The sequence below is a fragment of the Cryptomeria japonica genome, unplaced genomic scaffold (genome assembly GCF_030272615.1).
Source record: "Cryptomeria japonica unplaced genomic scaffold, Sugi_1.0 HiC_scaffold_51, whole genome shotgun sequence".
In the NCBI taxonomy this organism is placed as follows: domain Eukaryota; kingdom Viridiplantae; phylum Streptophyta; class Pinopsida; order Cupressales; family Cupressaceae; genus Cryptomeria; species Cryptomeria japonica.
The window spans coordinates 22,501-41,984 of NW_026728873.1; the positions used below are offsets into that span (position 1 = coordinate 22,501).

The 19,484-nt window shown below is 61.1% G+C and overlaps 2 non-coding genes across 2 annotated transcripts; both read right to left on the bottom strand.

Moving 5' to 3' along the window:
• Positions 1-4,169: 4,169 nt before the first annotated feature.
• On the bottom strand, positions 4,170-4,288 carry LOC131862786 (5S ribosomal RNA). Its single transcript, XR_009361723.1, has one exon. It is a non-coding gene; the product is annotated as a 5S ribosomal RNA (ribosomal RNA).
• Positions 4,289-13,765: 9,477 nt separating this feature from the next.
• On the bottom strand, positions 13,766-13,884 carry LOC131862797 (5S ribosomal RNA). Its single transcript, XR_009361734.1, has one exon. It is a non-coding gene; the product is annotated as a 5S ribosomal RNA (ribosomal RNA).
• Between the last annotated feature and the right edge of the window lie 5,600 nt (positions 13,885-19,484).

Sequence of the window (19,484 nt, forward strand, 5' to 3'; positions counted from 1 at the left end):
GTGCGCACCTCGCGTGCACCTTCGCCGGGGTGAGCACCTTGGTGTGCAGACCTTGGTTGGGTTGCGCGCCCTGGTGCGCACCAAGGAGCGCTCTGAAGTGTGCTCCAAGGTGCGGCGTGCACGAAGTCGGAGCCCGGTTTGCCCCGGGTGTGCACCTCGGGTGCGCACCTCGCGTGCACCTTCGCTGCGGTGGGCACCTTGGCTGGGTTGCGCGCCTTGGTGGGCACCATGCAGTGCACGAAGTCGGAGCCCGGATTGCCCCGGGCGCGCACCTCCGCCAGGGTGGGCACCTTGGTGCGCACAACTTGCCTGGGCTGCGCACCAGGAAGGGCTCAAGATGGCACCCGCGTTCCGTTTTTTTCACTATCTTTCAGAACGGAAATTTTAAAATCTCGTTTTTTTTTGCCTTTTCTGGAAATTAGTGAAGGCAGCGCATCAAAGGTGCGCAACGCTGGTGCGAACCTGGGAGCGCTCCGATGTGTGCTCCAAGGTGCGGCGTGCACGAAGTCGGACCCCGGTTTGCCCCGGGTGCGCACCTCGCGTGCACCTTGGTGCGCACACCTTGGCTGGGTTGCGCGCCCTGGTGGGCACCATGGTGCGCACCAAGGAGCGCTCCGAAGTGTGCTCCAAGGTGCGGCGTGCACGAAGTCGGAGCCCGGTTTGCCCCGGGTGCGCACCTCGCGTGCACCTTCGCCGCGGTGGGCACCATGGCGTGCACGAAGTCGGAGCCCGGTTTGCCCCGGGTGCGCACCTCGCGTGCACCTTCGCCGGGGTGGGCACCTTGGTGTGCAGACCTTGGCTGGGTTGCGCGCCCTGGTGGGCACCATGGTGCGCACCAAGGAGCGCTCCGAAGTGTGCTCCAAGGTGCGGCCTGCACGAAGTCGGAGCCCGGTTTGCCCCGGGTGTGCACCTCGGGTGGGCACCTTGGTGCGCATGCCTTGCCTGGGCTGCGCACCAGGGCGGGCTCAAGATGGCACCCGCGTTCCTTTTTTTTCACTATCTTTCAAAACGGAAATTTTAAAATCTCATTTTTTTTTGCCTTTTTCTGGAAATTAGTGAAGGCAGCGCATCAAAGGTGCGCACCTCGCTGCCCACCACGGTGCGCAACGCCGGTGGGCACCCGGGAGTGCTTCGAAGTGTGCTCCAAGGTGCTGCGTGCACGTTGTCGGAGCCCGGTTTGCCCCGGGTGCGCACCTCGCGTGCACCTTCGTCGGGGTGGGCACCTTGGCTGGGTTTGCCCCGGCTGCGCTCCGAAGCGGGGTTATTGGAGCGCCGCCTCTTTTTTTGTCGGAGCGTTTGGTGGGGTTTCTCGCATTGGCTCTTCCGAGGCCCGGTTGCCACCCTGGCGCGCACGAAGTCGGAAGTAGGGTTAATTGCCCGGGTGCGCACCTTTGCCAGGGTGGGCACCTTACCTGGGCTGCGCACCAGGGCGGGCTCAAGATGGCACGCGCGTTCCGTTTTTTTCACTATCTTTCAAAACGGAAATTTTAAAATCTCCTTTTTTTTTTGCCTTTTCTGGAAATTAGTGAAGGCAGCGCATCAAAGGTGCGCACCTCGCTGCCCACCTTGGTGTGCTCTGAGGTGCGCACCCGGGAGCGCTACGAAGTGTGCTCCAAGGTGCGGCGTGCACGTTGTCGGAGCCCGGTTTGCCCCGGGTGCGCACCTCGCCTGCACCTTGGCCGGGGTGGGCACCTTGGCTGGGTTTGCCCAGGGTGCGCTCCGAAGCGGGGTTACTGGAGCGCCCCCTCTTTTTTTGTCAGAGCGTTTGGTGGGGTTTCTCGCATTGGCTCTTCCCAGGCCCGGTTGTTGGGTGCGCTCCCACCCTGGCGCGCGCGAAGTTGGAAGTTGGGTTAATTGCCCGGGCGCGCACCTTCGCCAGGGTGGGCACCTTGGTGCGCACACCTTGGCTGGGCTGCGCACCAGGGCGGGCTCAAGATGGCACCAGCATTCCCTTTTTCTCACTATCTTTCAAAACGGAAATTTTAAAATCTCGTTTTTTTTTTGCCTTTTATGGAAATTAGTGAAGGCATCGCATCAAAGGTGCGCACCTCGCTGCCCACCTTGGTGTGCTCCGAGGTGCCCACCACGGTGCGCAACGCCGGTGCGAACCCGGGAGCGCCCCGATGTGTGCTCCAAGGTGCGGCGTGCACGAAGTCGGACCCCGGTTTGCCCCGGGTGCGCACCTCGCGTGCACCTTGGTGCGCACACCTTGGCTGGGTTGCGCGGCCTGGTGGGCACCATGGTGCGCACCAAGGAGCGCTCCGAAGTGTGCTCCAAGGTGCGGCGTGCACGAAGTCGGAGCCCGGTTTGCCCCGGGTACGCACCTCGCGTGCACCTTCGCCGGGGTGGGCACCTCGGCTGGGTTGCGCGCCCTGGTGCGCACCAAGGAGCGCTCCGAAGTGTGCTCCAAGGTGCGGCGTGCACGAAGTCGGAGCCCGGTTTGCCCCGGGTGCGCACCTTCGCCGCGGTGCGCACCATGGCGTGCACGAAGTCGGAGCCCGGTTTGCCCCGAGTGCGCACCTCGCGTGCACCTTCGGCGGGGTTGCGCGCCCTGGTGGGCACCATGGTGCGCACCAAGGAGCGCTCCGAAGTGTGCTCCAAGGTGCGGCGTGCACGAAGTCGGAGCCCGGTTTGCCCCGGGTGCGCACCTCGCGTGCACCTTCGGCGGGGTTGCGCGCCCTGGTGGGCACCATGGTGCGCACCAAGGAGCGCTCCGAAGTGTGCTCCAAGGTGCGGCGTGCACGAAGTCGGAGCCCGGTTTGCCCCGGGTGCGCACCTCGCGTGCACCTTCGCCGCGGTGGGCACCATGGCGTGCACGAAGTCGGAGCCCGGTTTGCCCCGGGTGCGCACCTCGCGTGCACCTTCGCCGGGGTGGGCACCTCGGCTGGGTTGCGCGCCCTGGTGCGCACCAAGGAGCGCTCCGAAGTGTGCTCCAAGGTGCGGCGTGCACGAAGTCGGAGCCCGGTTTGCCCCGGGTGCGCACCTCGCGTGCACCTTCGCCAGGGTGGGCACCTCGGTGTGCTCCGAGGTGCGAACCCGAGAGCGCTCCGAGGTGCCCACGAAGTCGAAAGTCGGGTTAATTGCATTGTTTTCCCCGGGTGCGCTCCGAGGTGCGCAACATCGGCGCGCACCAAGGAGGGCTCCGAAGTGTGCTCCAAGGTGCGCACGATGGCGTGCACCTCTGGTGCGCACGATTCGGAGCTCGGTTTGACCGGGGTGCGCACACCTTGGCTGGGTTGCGCACCTTTTGTGCGCTCCAAGGTGCGCACGAAGTCGGAGCTCGGTTTGCCCCGGGTGCGCACCTTCGCCAGGGTGCGCACCTTGATGCGCACGCCTTGGCTGGGCTGCGCACCTTGGTGGGCGCCATGGTGCGCACCTTTCGTGCGCTCCAAGGTGCGCACGAAGTCGGAGCTCGGTTTGCCCCGGGTGCGCACCTTGGTGGGCGCCATGGTGCACTCCGAGGTGCCCAAGATTGGTGCGCACCAAGGAGCGCTCCGAAGTGCGCTCCAAGGTGCGCGCGAAGTCGAAAGTTGGGTTAATTGTCCGGTTTGCCTCGGGTGCGCACCTTGCGTGCACCTTCGCCAGGGTGGGCGCCTTGGTGCGCACACCTTGGCTGGGCTGCGCACACCTTGGCACCCGCGTTTCCTTCATTTTAAATTTTTTTTTTTTACAATCTCTCAAGTGGGAAATTCTATAATCTCAACTTTTTTTGCCTTTTCAGGAAACTTTTGAATGGAGCGCATCATTGGTGCGCTCCGAAGTGTGCTCCAAAGCTCTCTCCAGCTGCGTGCACCTGCCCCGGCCGCGCACCCGGCCCCGCCCAGCTTCGCTCACCTGTCCCGGGCGTCTGGTGCGGAACCTTAGAGTAAGAAACATCACCGTGCACCTTGGCCAACGTGCGCGACTCGACCGAGCGCGCACTGGCCGAGGTGCACACCGATTTCACCTGGGTGCGCGCGCAGCACCTCGGGCGCACCGGGGTGCGCGCACAACGCCCGGGTTGCACCGTGGCCTGTGTGCTCGGGGCGCCTCGGGTGCGCGCTCGGTGTCGCCCCCGCGCGCGCGGTAGTGCGGGCAGCGCACCCCGGCCCGGCCCGGCCCCGACGAGAACGCAAACGGGCAAAAGGTTTATTCAAATAGCATTGCGACGCCCGGCGAAAAACTAAAAAAGGGTGCAACACCGGGACTTCCCGGGAGGTCACCCATCCCAGTACTACTCCGGCCCAAGCGCGCTTAACTGCGGAGTTCTGATGGGATCCGGTGCACTAACGCTGGTATGATCGCACCCGTTATGAGCTTGTCGCAGTGTGTACTTAGCAAACCGCGACCCACGTGCGAATCCACCCCGGCCACCCACCCCCGTCGAGGTGCACACCCTCCCTCGCGAAGTGCGCCCCGTTCGCCAAGTGTGAGCCCTGCCCGGGTGCGCGCACCTTGCTAGGGCGTCGGGTGTGCACCCGGCCCGGCCTACGTGCGTGCACCTGGAGGGGGCGTCGTGTGCGTGCAGTGTCCCGTCTGCAACGCGGTGCCCACACACCACCTCGGGCGCAACGACCTGCGCTCACATGTGGGCCGAGTGCACCTTGGTGCATGTTCGGGGCGCCTCGGGTGCACGCTCGATCTTGCCCCGGTGCACCAAGGCGCTCGGTTTGCCCCGGGTGCGCACTTGGTGCAAGGTGGGCACCCAAAATAGGGATCAAGCACCAAAACACAAGTTTCGGGATGCAAAATGGGACCCAAGGACCACAAATGCGTTCCAAGACCCATGATGGGTCCACGAGAACAAAAATGTGTTCCGAGACTTAATAAACAAATATTGGGTTTTAGGAGAAGAAACATGCTCTGATGCCCAAAACGAGAATCGACCCCGAAAAGGCCACAGGCCAAAAGTGGGATGCGAGACAAAAAAAAATGGGACCCGAGGACCAAAATTGGGTTCCCAGGTCGAAGACAGGGCAACCGGACAAGAAACGACCTCTAAGGCTCGAAATGAGTCCCGACGACTAAAACTTGACAAGAAGCACCCATCAGGCACCCAACTCGACACCCATGGGATGCCGACCCACCCGGGCTTCCACCTAGCACACCTTGGCACCCACCCACCCTCGCACCCAACCTCGCACCCAACTTAGCACCTTTGAACCCACATTGGCACTCACCCTGACCCTGGCACCTTGGAACCCACATTGGCACTCACCTTGACCCTGGCACCCACCTTTGCACTCACCTTGGGACCCACCCTGGCTCCCACCTCGGCACCCACCCAGACACCCACCTTGGTTCCTTGGCACCCACCTTGGATCCTTGGCACCCACCCCGACACCCACCTTGGCACGCAACTTGGCTACTTGCCACCCATCTTGGCTCCTTGACGCCCACCCCGACAACCACCCCGTGACCTACCCTGGCTAGGGTTGGTGCACACCCACCCTGGTGCCCACCTTGGCACCCACCCTATGACCCACCTTGGCACGCACCTTAGTACCCACCCTAGGACCCACCCCGTGACCCACCTTGGCCAGGGTGGGTGCCTTGGTGCGCACAACTTGCCTGGGCTGCACACCAGGGCGGGCTCAAGATGGCACCCGCGTTCCGTTTTTTTCACTATCTTTCAAAACGGAAATTTTAAAATCTCATTTTTTTCTTTTTTTTGCCTTTTCTGGAAATTAGTGAAGGCAGCGCATCAAAGGTGCGCAATGCTGGTGCGAACCCGGGAGCGCTCCGATGTGTGCTCCAAGGTGCGGCGTGCACGAAGTCCGAGCCCGGTTTGCCCCGGGTGCGCACCTCGCGTGCACCTTCGCCGGGGTGAGCACCTTGGCTGGGTTGCGCGCCCTGGTGCGTACCAAGGAGCGCTCTGAAGTGTGCTCCAAGGTGCGGCGTGCACGAAGTCGGAGCCCGGTTTGCCCCGGGTGTGCACCTCGGGTGCGCACCTCGCGTGCACCTTCGCTGCGGTGGGCACCTTGGCTGGGTTGCGCGCCTTGGTGGGCACCATGCAGTGCACGAAGTCGGAGCCCGGTTTGCCCCGGGCGCGCACCTCCGCCAGGGTGGGCACCTTGGTGCGCACAACTTGCCTGGGCTGCGCACCAGGAAGGGCTCAAGATGGCACCCGCGTTCCGTTTTTTTCACTATCTTTCAGAACGGAAATTTTAAAATATCGTTTTTTTTTGCCTTTTCTGGAAATTAGTGAAGGCAGCGCATCAAAGGTGCGCAACGCTGGTGCGAACCTGGGAGCGCTCCGATGTGTGCTCCAAGGTGCGGCGTGCACAAAGTCGGAGCCCGGTTTGCCCCGGGTGCGCCCTGGTGGGCACCATGGTGCGCACCAAGGAGCGCTCCGAAGTGTGCTCCAAGGTGCGGCCTGCACGAAGTCGGAGCCCGGTTTGCCCCGGGTGTGCACCTCGGGTGGGCACCTTGGTGCGCATGCCTTGCCTGGGCTGCGCACCAGGGCGGGCTCAAGATGGCACCCGCGTTCCTTTTTTTTCACTATCTTTCAAAACGGAAATTTTAAAATCTCATTTTTTTTTGCCTTTTTCTGGAAATTAGTGAAGGCAGCGCATCAAAGGTGCGCACCTCGCTGCCCACCACGGTGCGCAACGCCGGTGGGCACCCGGGAGTGCTTCGAAGTGTGCTCCAAGGTGTTGCGTGCACGTTGTCGGAGCCCGGTTTGCCCCGGGTGCGCACCTCGCGTGCACCTTCGTCGGGGTGGGCACCTTGGCTTGGTTTGCCCCGGCTGCGCTCCGAAGCGGGGTTATTGGAGCGCCGCCTCTTTTTTTGTCGGAGCGTTTGGTGGGGTTTCTCGCATTGGCTCTTCCGAGGCCCGGTTGCCACCCTGGCGCGCACGAAGTCGGAAGTAGGGTTAATTGCCCGGGTGCGCACCTTTGCCAGGGTGGCACCTTACCTGGGCTGCGCACTAGGGCGGGCTCAAGATGGCACGCGCGTTCCGTTTTTTTCACTATCTTTCAAAACGGAAATTTTAAAATCTCCTTTTTTTTTTGCCTTTTCTGGAAATTAGTGAAGGCAGCGCATCAAAGGTGCGCACCTCGCTGCCCACCTTGGTGTGCTCTGAGGTGCGCACCCGGGAGCGCTACGAAGTGTGCTCCAAGGTGCGGCGTGCACGTTGTCGGAGCCCGGTTTGCCCCGGGTGCGCACCTCGCCTGCACCTTGGCCGGGGTGGGCACCTTGGCTGGGTTTGCCCAGGGTGCGCTCCGAAGCGGGGTTACTGGAGCGCCCCCTCTTTTTTTGTCAGAGAGTTTGGTGGGGTTTCTCGCATTGGCTCTTCCCAGGCCCGGTTGTTGGGTGCGCTCCCACCCTGGCGCGCGCGAAGTTGGAAGTTGGGTTAATTGCCCGGGCGCGCACCTTCGCCAGGGTGGGCACCTTGGTGCGCAAACCTTGGCTGGGCTGCGCACCAGGGCGGGCTCAAGATGGCACCAGCATTCCCTTTTTCTCACTATCTTTCAAAACGGAAATTTTAAAATCTCGTTTTTTTTTTGCCTTTTATGGAAATTAGTGAAGGCATCGCATCAAAGGTGCGCACCTCGCTGCCCACCTTGGTGTGCTCCGAGGTGCCCACCACGGTGCGCAACGCCGGTGCGAACCCGGGAGCGCCCCGATGTGTGCTCCAAGGTGCGGCGTGCACGAAGTCGGACCCCGGTTTGCCCCGGGTGCGCACCTCGCGTGCACCTTGGTGCGCACACCTTGGCTGGGTTGCGCGGCCTGGTGGGCACCATGGTGCGCACCAAGGAGCGCTCCGAAGTGTGCTCCAAGGTGCGGCGTGCACGAAGTCGGAGCCCGGTTTGCCCCGGGTGCGCACCTTCGCCGCGGTGGGCACCATGGCGTGCACGAAGTCGGAGCCCGGTTTGCCCCGGGTGCGCACCTCGCGTGCACCTTCGCCGGGGTGGGCACCTCGGCTGGGTTGCGCGCCCTGGTGCGCACCAAGGAGCGCTCTGAAGTGTGCTCCAAGGTGCGGCGTGCACGAAGTCGGAGCCCGGTTTGCCCCGGGTGTGCACCTCGCGTGCACCTTCGCTGCGGTGGGCACCTTGGCTGGGTTGCGCGCCTTGGTGGGCACCATGCAGTGCACGAAGTCGGAGCCCGGTTTGCCCCGGGCGCGCACCTCCGCCAGGGTGGGCACCTTGGTGCGCACAACTTGCCTGGGCTGCGCACCAGGAAGGGCTCAAGATGGCACCCGCGTTCCGTTTTTTTCACTATCTTTCAGAACGGAAATTTTAAAATATCGTTTTTTTTTGCCTTTTCTGGAAATTAGTGAAGGCAGCGCATCAAAGGTGCGCAACGCTGGTGCGAACCTGGGAGCGCTCCGATGTGTGCTCCAAGGTGCGGCGTGCACGAAGTCGGACCCCGGTTTGCCCCGGGTGCGCACCTCGCGTGCACCTTGGTGCGCACACCTTGGCTGGGTTGCGCGCCCTAGTGGGCACCATGGTGCGCACCAAGGAGCGCTCCGAAGTGTGCTCCAAGGTGCGGCGTGCACGAAGTCGGAGCCCGGTTTGCCCCGGGTGCGCACCTCGCGTGCACCTTCGCCGCGGTGGGCACCATGGCGTGCACGAAGTCGGAGCCCGGTTTGCCCCGGGTGCGCACCTCGCGTGCACCTTCGCCGGGGTGGGCACCTTGGTGTGCAGACCTTGGCTGGGTTGCGCGCCCTGGTGGGCACCATGGTGCGCACCAAGGAGCGCTCCGAAGTGTGCTCCAAGGTGCGGCCTGCACGAAGTCGGAGCCCGGTTTGCCCCGGGTGTGCACCTCGGGTGGGCACCTTGGTGCGCATGCCTTGCCTGGGCTGCGCACCAGGGCGGGCTCAAGATGGCACCCGCGTTCCTTTTTTTTCACTATCTTTCAAAACGGAAATTTTAAAATCTCATTTTTTTTTGCCTTTTTCTGGAAATTAGTGAAGGCAGCGCATCAAAGGTGCGCACCTCGCTGCCCACCACGGTGCGCAACGCCGGTGGGCACCCGGGAGTGCTTCGAAGTGTGCTCCAAGGTGTTGCGTGCACGTTGTCGGAGCCCGGTTTGCCCCGGGTGCGCACCTCGCGTGCACCTTCGTCGGGGTGGGCACCTTGGCTTGGTTTGCCCCGGCTGCGCTCCGAAGCGGGGTTATTGGAGCGCCGCCTCTTTTTTTGTCGGAGCGTTTGGTGGGGTTTCTCGCATTGGCTCTTCCGAGGCCCGGTTGCCACCCTGGCGCGCACGAAGTCGGAAGTAGGGTTAATTGCCCGGGTGCGCACCTTTGCCAGGGTGGCACCTTACCTGGGCTGCGCACCAGGGCGGGCTCAAGATGGCACGCGCGTTCCGTTTTTTTCACTATCTTTCAAAACGGAAATTTTAAAATCTCCTTTTTTTTTTGCCTTTTCTGGAAATTAGTGAAGGCAGCGCATCAAAGGTGCGCACCTCGCTGCCCACCTTGGTGTGCTCTGAGGTGCGCACCCGGGAGCGCTACGAAGTGTGCTCCAAGGTGCGGCGTGCACGTTGTCGGAGCCCGGTTTGCCCCGGGTGCGCACCTCGCCTGCACCTTGGCCGGGGTGGGCACCTTGGCTGGGTTTGCCCAGGGTGCGCTCCGAAGCGGGGTTACTGGAGCGCCCCCTCTTTTTTTGTCAGAGAGTTTGGTGGGGTTTCTCGCATTGGCTCTTCCCAGGCCCGGTTGTTGGGTGCGCTCCCACCCTGGCGCGCGCGAAGTTGGAAGTTGGGTTAATTGCCCGGGCGCGCACCTTCGCCAGGGTGGGCACCTTGGTGCGCAAACCTTGGCTGGGCTGGGCACCAGGGCGGGCTCAAGATGGCACCAGCATTCCCTTTTTCTCACTATCTTTCAAAACGGAAATTTTAAAATCTCGTTTTTTTTTTGCCTTTTATGGAAATTAGTGAAGGCATCGCATCAAAGGTGCGCACCTCGCTGCCCACCTTGGTGTGCTCCGAGGTGCCCACCACGGTGCGCAACGCCGGTGCGAACCCGGGAGCGCCCCGATGTGTGCTCCAAGGTGCGGCGTGCACGAAGTCGGACCCCGGTTTGCCCCGGGTGCGCACCTCGCGTGCACCTTGGTGCGCACACCTTGGCTGGGTTGCGCGGCCTGGTGGGCACCATGGTGCGCACCAAGGAGCGCTCCGAAGTGTGCTCCAAGGTGCGGCGTGCACGAAGTCGGAGCCCGGTTTGCCCCGGGTGCGCACCTTCGCCGCGGTGGGCACCATGGCGTGCACGAAGTCGGAGCCCGGTTTGCCCCGGGTGCGCACCTCGCGTGCACCTTCGCCGGGGTGGGCACCTCGGCTGGGTTGCGCGCCCTGGTGCGCACCAAGGAGCGCTCTGAAGTGTGCTCCAAGGTGCGGCTAGCACGAAGTCGGAGCCCGGTTTGCCCCGGGTGTGCACCTCGCGTGCACCTTCGCTGCGGTGGGCACCTTGGCTGGGTTGCGCGCCTTGGTGGGCACCATGCAGTGCACGAAGTCGGAGCCCGGTTTGCCCCGGGCGCGCACCTCCGCCAGGGTGGGCACCTTGGTGCGCACAACTTGCCTGGGCTGCGCACCAGGAAGGGCTCAAGATGGCACCCGCGTTCCGTTTTTTTCACTATCTTTCAGAACGGAAATTTTAAAATATCGTTTTTTTTTGCCTTTTCTGGAAATTAGTGAAGGCAGCGCATCAAAGGTGCGCAACGCTGGTGTGAACCTGGGAGCGCTCCGATGTGTGCTCCAAGGTGCGGCGTGCACGAAGTCGGACCCCGGTTTGCCCCGGGTGCGCACCTCGCGTGCACCTTGGTGCGCACACCTTGGCTGGGTTGCGCGCCCTGGTGGGCACCATGGTGCGCACCAAGGAGCGCTCCGAAGTGTGCTCCAAGGTGCGGCGTGCACGAAGTCGGAGCCCGGTTTGCCCCGGGTGCGCACCTCGCGTGCACCTTCGCCGCGGTGGGCACCATGGCGTGCACGAAGTCGGAGCCCGGTTTGCCCCGGGTGCGCACCTCGCGTGCACCTTCGCCGGGGTGGGCACCTTGGTGTGCAGACCTTGGCTGGGTTGCGCGCCCTGGTGGGCACCATGGTGCGCACCAAGGAGCGCTCCGAAGTGTGCTCCAAGGTGCGGCCTGCACGAAGTCGGAGCCCGGTTTGCCCCGGGTGTGCACCTCGGGTGGGCACCTTGGTGCGCATGCCTTGCCTGGGCTGCGCACCAGGGCGGGCTCAAGATGGCACCCGCGTTCCTTTTTTTTCACTATCTTTCAAAACGGAAATTTTAAAATCTCATTTTTTTTTGCCTTTTTCTGGAAATTAGTGAAGGCAGCGCATCAAAGGTGCGCACCTCGCTGCCCACCACGGTGCGCAACGCCGGTGGGCACCCGGGAGTGCTTCGAAGTGTGCTCCAAGGTGCTGCGTGCACGTTGTCGGAGCCCGGTTTGCCCCGGGTGCGCACCTCGCGTGCACCTTCGTCGGGGTGGGCACCTTGGCTGGGTTTGCCCCGGCTGCGCTCCGAAGCGGGGTTATTGGAGCGCCGCCTCTTTTTTTGTCGGAGCGTTTGGTGGGGTTTCTCGCATTGGCTCTTCCGAGGCCCGGTTGCCACCCTGGCGCGCACGAAGTCGGAAGTAGGGTTAATTGCCCGGGTGCGCACCTTTGCCAGGGTGGGCACCTTACCTGGGCTGCGCACCAGGGCGGGCTCAAGATGGCACGCGCGTTCCGTTTTTTTCACTATCTTTCAAAACGGAAATTTTAAAATCTCCTTTTTTTTTTGCCTTTTCTGGAAATTAGTGAAGGCAGCGCATCAAAGGTGCGCACCTCGCTGCCCACCTTGGTGTGCTCTGAGGTGCGCACCCGGGAGCGCTACGAAGTGTGCTCCAAGGTGCGGCGTGCACGTTGTCGGAGCCCGGTTTGCCCCGGGTGCGCACCTCGCCTGCACCTTGGCCGGGGTGGGCACCTTGGCTGGGTTTGCCCAGGGTGCGCTCCGAAGCGGGGTTACTGGAGCGCCCCCTCTTTTTTTGTCAGAGCGTTTGGTGGGGTTTCTCGCATTGGCTCTTCCCAGGCCCGGTTGTTGGGTGCGCTCCCACCCTGGCGCGCGCGAAGTTGGAAGTTGGGTTAATTGCCCGGGCGCGCACCTTCGCCAGGGTGGGCACCTTGGTGCGCACACCTTGGCTGGGCTGCGCACCAGGGCGGGCTCAAGATGGCACCAGCATTCCCTTTTTCTCACTATCTTTCAAAACGGAAATTTTAAAATCTCATTTTTTTTTTGCCTTTTATGGAAATTAGTGAAGGCATCGCATCAAAGGTGCGCACCTCGCTGCCCACCTTGGTGTGCTCCGAGGTGCCCACCACGGTGCGCAACGCCGGTGCGAACCCGGGAGCGCCCCGATGTGTGCTCCAAGGTGCGGCGTGCACGAAGTCGGACCCCGGTTTGCCCCGGGTGCGCACCTCGCGTGCACCTTCGCCGGGGTGGGCACCTCGGCTGGGTTGCGCGCCCTGGTGCGCACCAAGGAGCGCTCCGAAGTGTGCTCCAAGGTGCGGCGTGCACGAAGTCGGAGCCCGGTTTGCCCCGGGTGCGCACCTCGCGTGCACCTTCGCCAGGGTGGGCACCTCGGTGCGCACACCTTCTCAATGTTTTCTTGCCTTTTCTGGAAATTGGTGAAGGCAGCGCATCAAAGGTGCGCACCTCGGTGTGCTCCGAGGTGCGAACCCGAGAGCGCTCCGAGGTGCCCACGAAGTCGAAAGTCGGGTTAATTGCATTGTTTTCCCCGGGTGCGCTCCGAGGTGCGCAACATCGGCGCGCACCAAGGAGGGCTCCGAAGTGTGCTCCAAGGTGCGCACGATGGCGTGCACCTCTGGTGCGCACGATTCGGAGCTCGGTTTGACCGGGGTGCGCACACCTTGGCTGGGTTGCGCACCTTTTGTGCGCTCCAAGGTGCGCACGAAGTCGGAGCTCGGTTTGCCCCGGGTGCGCACCTTCGCCAGGGTGCGCACCTTGATGCGCACGCCTTGGCTGGGCTGCGCACCTTGGTGGGCGCCATGGTGCGCACCTTTCGTGCGCTCCAAGGTGCGCACGAAGTCGGAGCTCGGTTTGCCCCGGGTGCGCACCTTGGTGGGCGCCATGGTGCACTCCGAGGTGCCCAAGATTGGTGCGCACCAAGGAGCGCTCCGAAGTGCGCTCCAAGGTGCGCGCGAAGTCGAAAGTTGGGTTAATTGTCCGGTTTGCCTCGGGTGCGCACCTTGCGTGCACCTTCGCCAGGGTGGGCGCCTTGGTGCGCACACCTTGGCTGGGCTGCGCACACCTTGGCACCCGCGTTTCCTTCATTTTAAATTTTTTTTTTTTACAATCTCTCAAGTGGGAAATTCTATAATCTCAACTTTTTTTGCCTTTTCAGGAAACTTTTGAATGGAGCGCATCATTGGTGCGCTCCGAAGTGTGCTCCAAAGCTCTCTCCAGCTGCGTGCACCTGCCCCGGCCGCGCACCCGGCCCCGCCCAGCTTCGCTCACCTGTCCCGGGCGTCTGGTGCGGAACCTTAGAGTAAGAAACATCACCGTGCACCTTGGCCAACGTGCGCGACTCGACCGAGCGCGCACTGGCCGAGGTGCACACCGATTTCACCTGGGTGCGCGCGCAGCACCTCGGGCGCACCGGGGTGCGCGCACAACGCCCGGGTTGCACCGTGGCCTGTGTGCTCGGGGCGCCTCGGGTGCGCGCTCGGTGTCGCCCCCCGCGCGCGCGGTAGTGCGGGCAGCGCACCCCGGCCCGGCCCGGCCCCGACGAGAACGCAAACGGGCAAAAGGTTTATTCAAATAGCATTGCGACGCCCGGCGAAAAACTAAAAAAGGGTGCAACACCGGGACTTCCCGGGAGGTCACCCATCCCAGTACTACTCCGGCCCAAGCGCGCTTAACTGCGGAGTTCTGATGGGATCCGGTGCACTAACGCTGGTATGATCGCACCCGTTATGAGCTTGTCGCAGTGTGTACTTAGCAAACCGCGACCCACGTGCGAATCCACCCCGGCCACCCACCCCCGTCGAGGTGCACACCCTCCCTCGCGAAGTGCGCCCCGTTCGCCAAGTGTGAGCCCTGCCCGGGTGCGCGCACCTTGCTAGGGCGTCGGGTGTGCACCCGGCCCGGCCTACGTGCGTGCACCTGGAGGGGGCGTCGTGTGCGTGCAGTGTCCCGTCTGCAACGCGGTGCCCACACACCACCTCGGGCGCAACGACCTGCGCTCACATGTGGGCCGAGTGCACCTTGGTGCATGTTCGGGGCGCCTCGGGTGCACGCTCGATCTTGCCCCGGTGCACCAAGGCGCTCGGTTTGCCCCGGGTGCGCACTTGGTGCAAGGTGGGCACCCAAAATAGGGATCAAGCACCAAAACACAAGTTTCGGGATGCAAAATGGGACCCAAGGACCACAAATGCGTTCCAAGACCCATGATGGGTCCACGAGAACAAAAATGTGTTCCGAGACTTAATAAACAAATATTGGGTTTTAGGAGAAGAAACATGCTCTGATGCCCAAAACGAGAATCGACCCCGAAAAGGCCACAGGCCAAAAGTGGGATGCGAGACAAAAAAAAATGGGACCCGAGGACCAAAATTGGGTTCCCAGGTCGAAGACAGGGCAACCGGACAAGAAACGACCTCTAAGGCTCGAAATGAGTCCCGACGACTAAAACTTGACAAGAAGCACCCATCAGGCACCCAACTCGACACCCATGGGATGCCGACCCACCCGGGCTTCCACCTAGCACACCTTGGCACCCACCCACCCTCGCACCCAACCTCGCACCCAACTTAGCACCTTTGAACCCACATTGGCACTCACCCTGACCCTGGCACCTTGGAACCCACATTGGCACTCACCTTGACCCTGGCACCCACCTTTGCACTCACCTTGGGACCCACCCTGGCTCCCACCTCGGCACCCACCCAGACACCCACCTTGGTTCCTTGGCACCCACCTTGGATCCTTGGCACCCACCCCGACACCCACCTTGGCACGCAACTTGGCTACTTGCCACCCACCTTGGCTCCTTGACGCCCACCCCGACAACCACCCCGTGACCTACCCTGGCTAGGGTTGGTGCACACCCACCCTGGTGCCCACCTTGGCACCCACCCTATGACCCACCTTGGCACGCACCTTAGTACCCACCCCGTTACCCACCCTAGGACCCACCCCGTGACCCACCTTGGCCAGGGTGGGTGCACCCACCCTGGTGCCCACCTTGGCACCCACCCATCCTAGCACCCAGCCTGTGACCGGGCTTGGAACCCAACCTTGCACCCGCACCCGTCTTGGCCAGTGTGGGTGCGCACCCATCCTGGCACCCACGTTGTGACACACCCTTTAACCCACGCACCCTAGCACCCACGTTGGCACCCACCTTGGAACCCAACCTAGCAACTTGGCACCCACCCCGTGACCCACCTTGGCATCCACCATAGCAGTCGCCGACTTGGCACCCACCTCGGCACCCACCTTGACACTTGTGGACCCACCTTGCCACTCACCCTAGCATCGACCCATCCTAGCACCCACCCTGGCACCTTTGCACCCTAGCACTCACCCATCCTAGCACCTAACCTGTGACCCACCTTGACACTCACCCTCGCACCCACCTTGGAACCCAACCTAGCACCCACCCACCCTGACACCAACCCTAGCACCTACCCACCCTTGCACCCACCCTGTGACCCATCTTGGCACCCACCCATCCTACCACTCAACCTATCACCCACCTTCTCACCCACCTTGGCATCCACCTTAGCACCCACCCACACTGGCACCTTGGCACCCACCTCGGGCAAGGTGGGTGCACACCCACCCTGGCACCCAATTTAGAACCCACCGAGCATGTTACCCACCTTGGCACCCACATTGCAGCCCACCCTAGTACCCACCCTATGACCCACATTGGCATCCACACCCTAGCACCCAGGCACCTCGACACCCGCCTTGACACCCACCCTAGCACTGAACCTGTGACCCACCTTGGAACTCACCCTAGAACCCACCCACCCTGTGAACCACCTTGGCATCCACCTTAGCACCCACCCACCTTGGCACCCACTCTAGCACTCACCCATCCTAACACCCAACTTGTTACCCACCTTGGCACCCGCCCTCGCGTCCACCTTGAAACCCACCCTAGCACCCACCCACGCAGGAGCCCACCTTGGCACCCAACCTAACACCCACGCATCCTGGCACCCAACTTGTGACCCACCTTGGAACCCACCCTAGTACCCACCTTTGAACCCACTATATCACCAACCCACCTTGGCACCCACCCTATGACCCTCTTTGGAATCCACCCTAGCACGCACCCACCCTGGCACCCACCATGGAGCGCACCCTAGCACCCACCCACCTCGGCACGCACCTCAACACCCACCTTGGTGTGCGCACTGCGCCAACCTCTCAAAGACCCTATGTGGTGCGCTCCAAAGTGTACACCTTTGGTGCGCTCCAAGGTGCGCACCTTTGGTGCACACCGAGGTGCACACCAAAGTGTGCACCGAGGTGAGCACCAAAGTGCACTCCAGGGTGCACACCAAGGCGTGCACCTTTGGTGCGGTCAATGCAAACGAATTCGGAAGTTGGGGTCGATGTCCTAATCGCTGCTGCAGACTACACGTATGAGAATCGGACAAATAGCTTTATATAGGGGAGGTGTTGCGTTTGATGGGTCGACTCCCCTGGTTGTGTGCACTGCACCAACTTCAAAGACCCTGTCTTGTTTAAGAAGTCAAAAGTTGGGGTGGATGTCCTAATCATTGCTGCAGTCTACGCATGTATGAGAATCAGACAAATAGCTTATATAGGGGAGGTGTTGCATTCGGTGGGTTGACTCCCCTGGTTGTGCGCACTGCGCCAACCTCAAAGACCCCGCATAGCAGAAGAAGTCGGAAGTCGGATTTTGGTGAGCACCAAGGCGTGCACCTTTGGTGCGGTCAACGCAGACGAATTCAGAAGTTGGGGTGGATGTCCTAATCGTTGTTGCAGGCTACACATGTATGAGAATCAGACAAATAGCTTATATAGGGGAGGTGTTGGGTTTGATGGGTCAACTCCCTTGGTTGTGCGCATTACGCCAACCTCAAAGACCTTGTTTTCGTTAAGAAGTCAAAAGTTGGGGTCAATGTCCTAATGGCTCCTGCAGGCTACACATGTATGAGAATCGGACAAATAGCTTATATAGGGGAGGTGTTGGGTTTGATGGGTCGACTCCCCTGGTTGTGCGCATTACGTCAACCTCAAAGACCTTGTTTTCGTTAAGAAGTCAAAAGTTGGGGTCGATGTCCTAATTGCTCCTGTAGACTACACATGTATGAGAATCAGACAAATAGCTTATATAGGGGAGGTGTTGGGTTTGATGGGTTGACTCCCCTAGTTGTTCGCATTACACCAACCTCAAAGACCTTGTTTTCGTTTAGAAGCCGAAAGTTGGGGTCGATGTCCTAATTGCTCCTGCAGGCTACGCATGTATGAGAATCAGACAAATAGCTTATATAGGGGAGGTGTTGGGTTTGATGGGTCGACTCCCCTGGTTGTGCGCATTGCGCCAACCTCAAAGACCCTGCATTGCGGATGAAGTCGAAAGTCAGAGTTTGGTGTGCTACAAGGTGTGGTCGAAGGTGCTCACCTAGGTGTGCACCTTTGGAGCACAGGAAAAGTGCCCTCCAAAAGTGCGCACCTTTGGAGTGCACAAAAGTGCCCTCCAAAAGTGCGCACCTTTGGAGCGCAGAAAAGTGCCCTCCAAAAAGTGCCCTCCAAAAGTGCGCACCTTTGGAGCGCAGAAAAGTGCCCTCCAAAAAGTGCCCTCCAAAAGTGCGCACCTTTGGAGCGCAGAAAAGTGCCCTCCAAAAAGTGCCCTCCAAAAGTGCGCACCTTTGGAGCGCAGAAAAGTGCCCTCCAAAAAGTGCCCTCCAAAAGTGCGCACCTTTGGAGCGCAGAAAAGTGCCCTCCAAAAAGTGCCCTCCAAAAGTGCGCACCTTTGGAGCGCAGAAAAGTGCCCTCCAAAAAGTGCCCTCCAAAAGTGCGCACCTTTGGAGCGCAGAAAAGTGCCCTCCAAAAAGTGCCCTCCAAAAGTGCGCACCTTTGGAGCGCAGAAAAGTGCCCTCCAAAAAGTGCCCTCCAAAAGTGCGCACCTTTGGAGCGCAGAAAAGTGCCCTCCAAAAAGTGCCCTCCAAAAGTGCGCACCTTTGGAGCGCAGAAAAGTGCCCTCCAAAAAGTGCCCTCCAAAAGTGCGCACCTTTGGAGCGCAGAAAAGTGCCCTCCAAAAGTGCGCACCTTTGGAGCGCACAAAAGTGCCCTCCAAAAGTGCGCACTTTTGGTGCGCACCAAGGCGCTGGTTCGGTCGTTGCAGGCGAGTTCGGAAGTTGGGGTCGATGTCCTGAGCGGAGGTGCAAACTACACAGGTGTCGGAATCGGACAAATAGCTTATATAGGGGAGGTGTATGCTTCGATGGGTCGACTCCCCAGGTTGAGCGCACCGCGCCAACCTCAAAGACCCTACGGTATGGATGAAGTCGGAAGTTGGGTCCGATGACCGATTCGATTAGTAGGTATGCTCATGAGGTCGGAATTTGGGTCCGATGACCTGCCATGTGCAGGAAGGCGAATGTTGACACTGTGCGTTGCAAGGTGCACACCAAGGCGCTGGTGCGGTCTTTTTAGTCGAGTTCGGAAGTTGGGGTCGATGTCCTGATCGGAGGTGCAAGCTACACAGGTGTGGGAATCGGACAAATAGCTTATATAGGGGAGGTGTATGCTTCGTTGGGTCGACTCCCCGGGTTGAGCGCACCGCGCCAACCTCAAAGACCCTACGGTATGGATGAAGTCGGAAGTTGGGTCCGATGACCGATTCGATATGTAGGCATACTCGCGAGGTCGGAATTTGGGTCCGATGACCTGCCACGTGCAGGAAGGCGAATGTTGGCACTGTGCGTTGCAAGGTGCGCACCAAGGCGCTGGTTCGGTCGTTGGAGGCGAGTTCGGAAGTTGGGGTCGATGTCTTGATCGGAGGTGCAAACTACACAGGTGTGGGAATCGGACAAATAGCTTATATAGGGGAGGTGTATGCTTCGTTGGGTCGACTCCCCGGGTTGAGCGCACCGCGCCAACTTCAAAGACCCTACGGTATGGATGAAGTCGGAAGTTGGGTCCGATGACCGATTCGATATGTAGGCATACTCGCGAGGTCGGAATTTGGGTCCGATGACCTGCCATGTGCAGGAAGGCGAATGTTGGGACTGTGCGTCGCAAGGTGCGCACCAAGGCGCTGGTGCCGTCGTTGCAGTCGAGTTCGGAAGTTGGGGTCGATGTCCTGGTCAGAGGTGCAAACTACACAGGTGTGGGAATCGGACAAATAGCTTATATAGGGGAGGTGTATGCTTCGATGGGTCGACTCCCTGGGTTGAGCGCACCGCGCCAACCTCAAAGACCCTACAGTATGGATGAAGTCGGAAGTTGGGTCCGATGACCGATTCGATACGTAGGCATATTGGCGAGGTCTGAATTTGTGTCCGATGACCTGCCATGCGCAGGA